Source organism: Sinocyclocheilus anshuiensis, unplaced genomic scaffold (assembly GCF_001515605.1).
Source record: "Sinocyclocheilus anshuiensis isolate Anshui unplaced genomic scaffold, SAMN03320099.WGS_v1.1 scaffold260, whole genome shotgun sequence".
Taxonomy (NCBI): Eukaryota; Metazoa; Chordata; class Actinopteri; order Cypriniformes; family Cyprinidae; genus Sinocyclocheilus; species Sinocyclocheilus anshuiensis.
Genome location: NW_015557134.1, coordinates 1,862,613 through 1,868,115, shown reverse-complemented (window position 1 = coordinate 1,868,115; position 5,503 = coordinate 1,862,613). Strand labels below are relative to the sequence as shown.

The following is a 5,503-nucleotide window of genomic DNA, read 5'->3' as shown; positions in this document are numbered from 1 at the left end:
TTTTTTTTTTTTTTGAGTGAGACAGGTATGTATAGTACTGAGTTCAGCCTTCAGTCCATCTGCAGCACTCCTCCTGAGGTGTTACTCCCTTGTGTTAGTGAACTGCTGCTCCTCAAGTGGCTCCGCTGGAGGGTTCTGGCCCCGATGACTCATGCCATCTGTTAGCAGCTCTTGTACGATCACACTTCTGTGTTCCTTCCAATAAGCAGAAAGGTGAAGATTGTCTTTTTTTATCGTTTTGGTTTTAAATGAGTTTGTTTTCCAGATGGTTTTCAGTTTAATTTACTGTTAACAAAGCATCAAGTTTACGTAACTCTGTTTTAATTTGTTGGATTGGATTTGAGTTTTTCCAATTACTTTTGCTTCTGTGCTTATTAAATACTTTTATATATACACCTATCATTTTCTTAGGTACAAAAAATATATCAAAGACATTGTTAAACATTATAAATTCTACTGACTGCTGTTGAGCTTTAGCCATAAAAATACTTAAAATTACATGAAACAGATTGGAATAACTTCATTATCTTGTGATTTTATTAAGTAATTTGTCATTCACATTTACTGTACAGAATCAATCATGTCAATAATTTTTTTACTAATGTTAATTAACCTATTTCATTGGCACAAAGAGATCTTGTTTGAACACATATAACCACACAAAACATCATAAAACATTTACAATTTTCTGCTCATGTGGCACAAAATTTGATGTATATACAATGTTGATCTTTGATGTGGCTAAAGTTTCAATACAGGTTTTTTTCTTCTTCACAAAGTCTAATTTCCTCATTTTCCAGAATTCAGCTGTGATGTTAAGTCAGAAAGCAGCTTACTGATGATATGTGATTTGTCTCTTTATGTTCTGTTTACTTGATTTGAACCATTTTGGACTGGATAATTTAACCAATTAAGACAAACAGGCAAGTGCTGCCATACAAGCCTAAATGGCCTTTCATGTGTCTGTATTGGATATTAAACTTATATGCGAAGCAAGCAAAGGTTTACTGGACCACAATTACTTTTATCTGGGATTTCATTCTTGCGTAAAGTATTTAGCCAGTCTGCTTTGTGTCTGTGTACTCTTAAACATGACTAATATTATATAAACCTCATTAGAAAGAGATGTATTTGACGTTGCAGCTCCAGTGTTTTTGCAGCGGTGCTTTGATAATCCAGAGAAACACTCAGAAGAACCTACAGAAAGAGTACTACCACCAATGTCCAAAACATTACAAAGGTAAGGCCATTCTAAATATTTCAGTGTTTCAGTAAATATTTCAGTGTTAAGTCACTGTACTAAAAATGTTGACACTATTAAAACTTTACAGCCGTGAAGCGAGGTTTTGAAATGCAGCTCCACGTGCAGTGTGAAGTACGCTAAAGTTGTAACGTTTCTCCTACAGCAGTTGTCCTGATGATTCATGTTTTTGACATTGCAATGAAATAATTATATCTGTCTAGACGCTATTAAATTATTAATACAATTTTTATTTAAAACAGATGCAAGTCTGTAAGTATTGTACTTTTACACCCAGTGTTTCCGTGGCCTATTATTTATAAATCTTAAACAAAATCCTTATCAGTTCAGAAGTTTCCAGTCAACCGTCAACCGCTCTCTGTTTGTGTTCTGTCATAAAGTACCACTGAATGTTTTCTGTATATTTGAATGTATTTTCTATCCACTTTTGAGTGGTGTGTAGCTTTTGAGATAAAAAAATAATAGCATATTCTTATTGGTTTTCAGATTGTATTTTCTCTAGACAAGGAAGGCAGTGCCAAAATTTCAGGCGAGGCAATAATTGACAGTGCAAAAACAAAATAAATCCCCAAAATATAAGACTTACATGAGTAATGTATAAAGCGGGTATTTTCAAACTTTTTGATGCCAAGGACCCCTGAAAACCAGGATGCACTTGCAAGGCAAACCTTCCTAAAATGTGAAAGCAGTTATGCAATTTCAGACACACTTATATTGCATGAGAAAAACAGTCAGCTTGATATAAAGATTTTAAAATTATAAATAGTCAGCAAAAAATTTAAATTATATAAAATATCTACTTTGTACTAAGCAATCCTTTTTTAAATGCAAAATAATGTATTGCATATTATAAATACTGTTCCAGTTGTACTAAGCAATCCTTTTTTTTTAAATGCAAAATAATGTATAGCATATTAGAAATACTGTTCCAGTGCAACTTTCAGGTGTCATTGTTACACGTTACATGTACTTACTATTATAATCACAATAAATTATGCATAATTACATGCAAGTAACCCTAAGCCAAACCCTAATCCTAACCCTAACCTAACATTTACCACACTTAAAAGATTCAGATCATCAAACAAATTTTAATATTACACAAAGATAATGCAAGTAAATACAAAATGCAGTTTTTTAAATGATGATTTCATTTATTAAGAGAAAAAAGCTGTCCAAACATACCTGGGCCTACGTGAAAAATGAATTGCCCCCTCCTGTTAAATCATGAAAGAACTGTGATTAACCACATTATTTTAGAAAGCTGAGTTAAATTTCACTAGCCACACGCAGGCCTGATTACTGCCAGACCTGTTGAATCAAGAAATCACTTAAATAGAACCTGTCTGACAAAGTGAAGCATGCTTAAAGAGCAACACATCATGACACGATCTAAAGAAATTCAAGAACAGATGAGAAACAAAATAGTTGACGTATCAGTCTGGAAAGGGTTATAAACTCAAATAAAATCATTTCTAAGGCTTTGGGACTCCAGCGAACCACGGTCAGAGCCATTATCCACAAATGGAGAAAACTTGGAACAGTGGTGAACCTTCCCAGGAGTGGCCGGCCGACCAAAATTACTCCAAGAGCGCAACGACGACTCTTCCGGGAGGTCATAAAAGAACCCAGAACAGCATCTAAAGAACTGCAGGCCTCACTTGCCTCAATTAAGGTCAGTGTTCATGATTCAACAATAAGAAAGAGACTGGGCAAAAACGGCATCCATGGGAGTGTTCCAAGGCAAAAGCCGTTGCTGACCAAAAAGAACACAAAGGCTCGTCTCAGATTTGCCAAAAAATATCTTGATTATCCCCAAGATTTTTGGGCAAATATTCTGTGGACTGATGAGACAAAAGTTGAAGTTTTTTGGAAGGTGTGTGTCCTGTTAAATCTGACGTAAAACCAACACGGCATTTCATAAAAAGAACATCATACCACTGCAAAGGGTGGCACAACCAGTTATTAGATTTAGGGGGCAATTACTTTTTCACGTAGTGCCAGGCAGGTTTAGACTGCTTTTTTCCCTTAATAAATGGGGTGTAACCCCGGCATCCTGGCCAAATTTGCCCATTGGCCTCTGACCATCATGGCCTCCTAGTCATCCGCATGCACTGATTGGCTTCATCACTCTGTCTCCTCGCCACCAATAAGCTGGTGTGTGGTGGGCGTTCTGGCGCAATATGGCTGCCGTCGCATCATCCAGGTGGATGCTTCACACTGGTGGTGGATGAGGAGATTCCCCCCCTTTCATGTAAAGTGCTTTGAGTGCCCAGAAAAGCGCTATATAAATGTAACATATTATTATTATTATTAAATGAAATCAAAACTGCATTTTGTATTTACTCTGGTTATCTTTGTGTTATATTAAAATTTGTTTGATTATCTGAATCATTCAAGTGTGACAAATATGCAAAAAAATAAAAACAGGAAGGGGGCAAAAACTTTTTCACACCACTGTAGTAAGTACATGTAGTTAATTAATATTGCTCAGTACTTAAATGTATAATTACACTGTAACAAGGACACCTTAAGATAAAGTGTAACCCAGCTTTTCATATACATTTATAAAAATTAGGTTTTTATTTGTATTGTTAAAATACTTTTCTTTTTCCTTCTATAAACATACAAAACATTATAGTATGATTTGCTTGTTAATAGTTCAAGGTAAACAGTGTTTCATTAACCCCACAACTGTGAAAACATCAAATGAAAAGGGAACATGAAAACAGCCCAGAAAACACGACCCCATCATTTCAGAATACCGTAAGTCGCTGCTGTTATATACACCGTAGCCTATGTGCCTAATGACAAATTGTCTATTTTAAGGTTTCACTGTTTAGATCAAAACTCTTAGCCTGCAGAAGCGGAAATGGTCTAGCTTTTCTATTGATCTCCCAAGTTAACAAATCTCATTATCTGTGAAAATGATCTCTGAGATACACAGAGGAGAAAAAAGCTGTGAGCCTTTCTTTCAACATGAGAAGGTTATTTCAAGAGCTGTGTCTGGCTCTGATGAAAACCATTAGACACAGGCCTTGTTAAGTAAAGACATAGTGTTCTGATCATTTATACCATAACAGTATGTGGTCTGCACATATTTAACTAGATTGTCGAGCAACTGCGCTGTGTTATTTTCTAATTTAAATATTGAGGATTTAACTCAATTTGGGCTCCAGTTAACTTTTTTTTTTTTTTTTTACTGCAAATCTTTTGACAGTATAACAGAGGGTCTGATAACCTTTCAGTTTGTAAATGAAATGTCCGGTGAGTGGCACTAAAAGCATGTTCAATTTTTATCCAAAACAGATGAATGTGAATCTTTTATTACATTGTTTGTTGTACTGTCTTGACAGTTTTGAAAGACAATTACATTTATTACTCTATGTAACATGAGTTGAGCAAGTAAGAAGAGACTGCTCTTAGTACTGGCATTAGTATAGATTCCCACGGAGTAAAACAGCATACATAAGCCAATTAACTGATGGTGTTAACAAAAGCAACTGTGGCATATAAAAGCATTTACTGAAGCAATCATGCAATTTTAACTTGCACCTCAAGTCTTTGTGCTCTTTGTTTCACAGGACTCGTATCTGAACACTCTGCATCTCAAGTGCAGTGCTGTACCAGGTGAGCTACCAAGCAAGTTTACTCTATCTTAAAAGTCACTTGTGGATCTGGTTATGTGGTGCAAATATCAAAATGTATTAGTTCATGAATCATGCACTATGGTAAAAGCATTTTGAGGTCATAACATAGTAATGAGCAAGGAGTCATGCATAAATAAGCATTTTTTTCCACAAATAACCTGCCTCGTAATGATAATTTGTGTGAAAAGTAATACAAGTTGTTGTCATTTTACTGGCTCTTTATTTTTGCTAAGTTGTTGGCATTTTACTGTTAATTTATGTTGTAACTGAAGGAAATATACAAGACTTTGAGAAAAAAGCTCAAGCCCATTAATTATTTTAATTATTACTTATTTACAAAATGGCAAGAAAATTAAAAAAGAATCGGGCATTACATGATATTTCCTTATATGTCCTAGTGTTTTTCCCAAAGATTTGTGGATTTTCTCATTCAAAATATGTGTGTGATTTCACCAGAATCTCAAACACTTCTGTTTCAACTTCTGTCGACAACATGATTCCCTAAGTGACGTCATGCTGGTTGTTTTCCATCCTATTTCTGGATCACCGTGTGAATGCAACACACAAACGTTTGTGCAGTATATTTTGGCTG

At 35.1% G+C, this 5,503-nt stretch overlaps 1 long non-coding RNA gene across 1 annotated transcript; it reads left to right on the top strand.

Annotated features, from left to right (window-relative positions):
- The first annotated feature begins 104 nt into the window (after nucleotides 1-104).
- Nucleotides 105-4,891, top strand: LOC107678019 (uncharacterized). The gene is made up of 3 exons (XR_001632905.1): nucleotides 105-213; nucleotides 1,144-1,240; nucleotides 4,846-4,891. It is a non-coding gene; the product is annotated as an uncharacterized LOC107678019 (long non-coding RNA).
- Nucleotides 4,892-5,503: the final 612 nt, after the last annotated feature.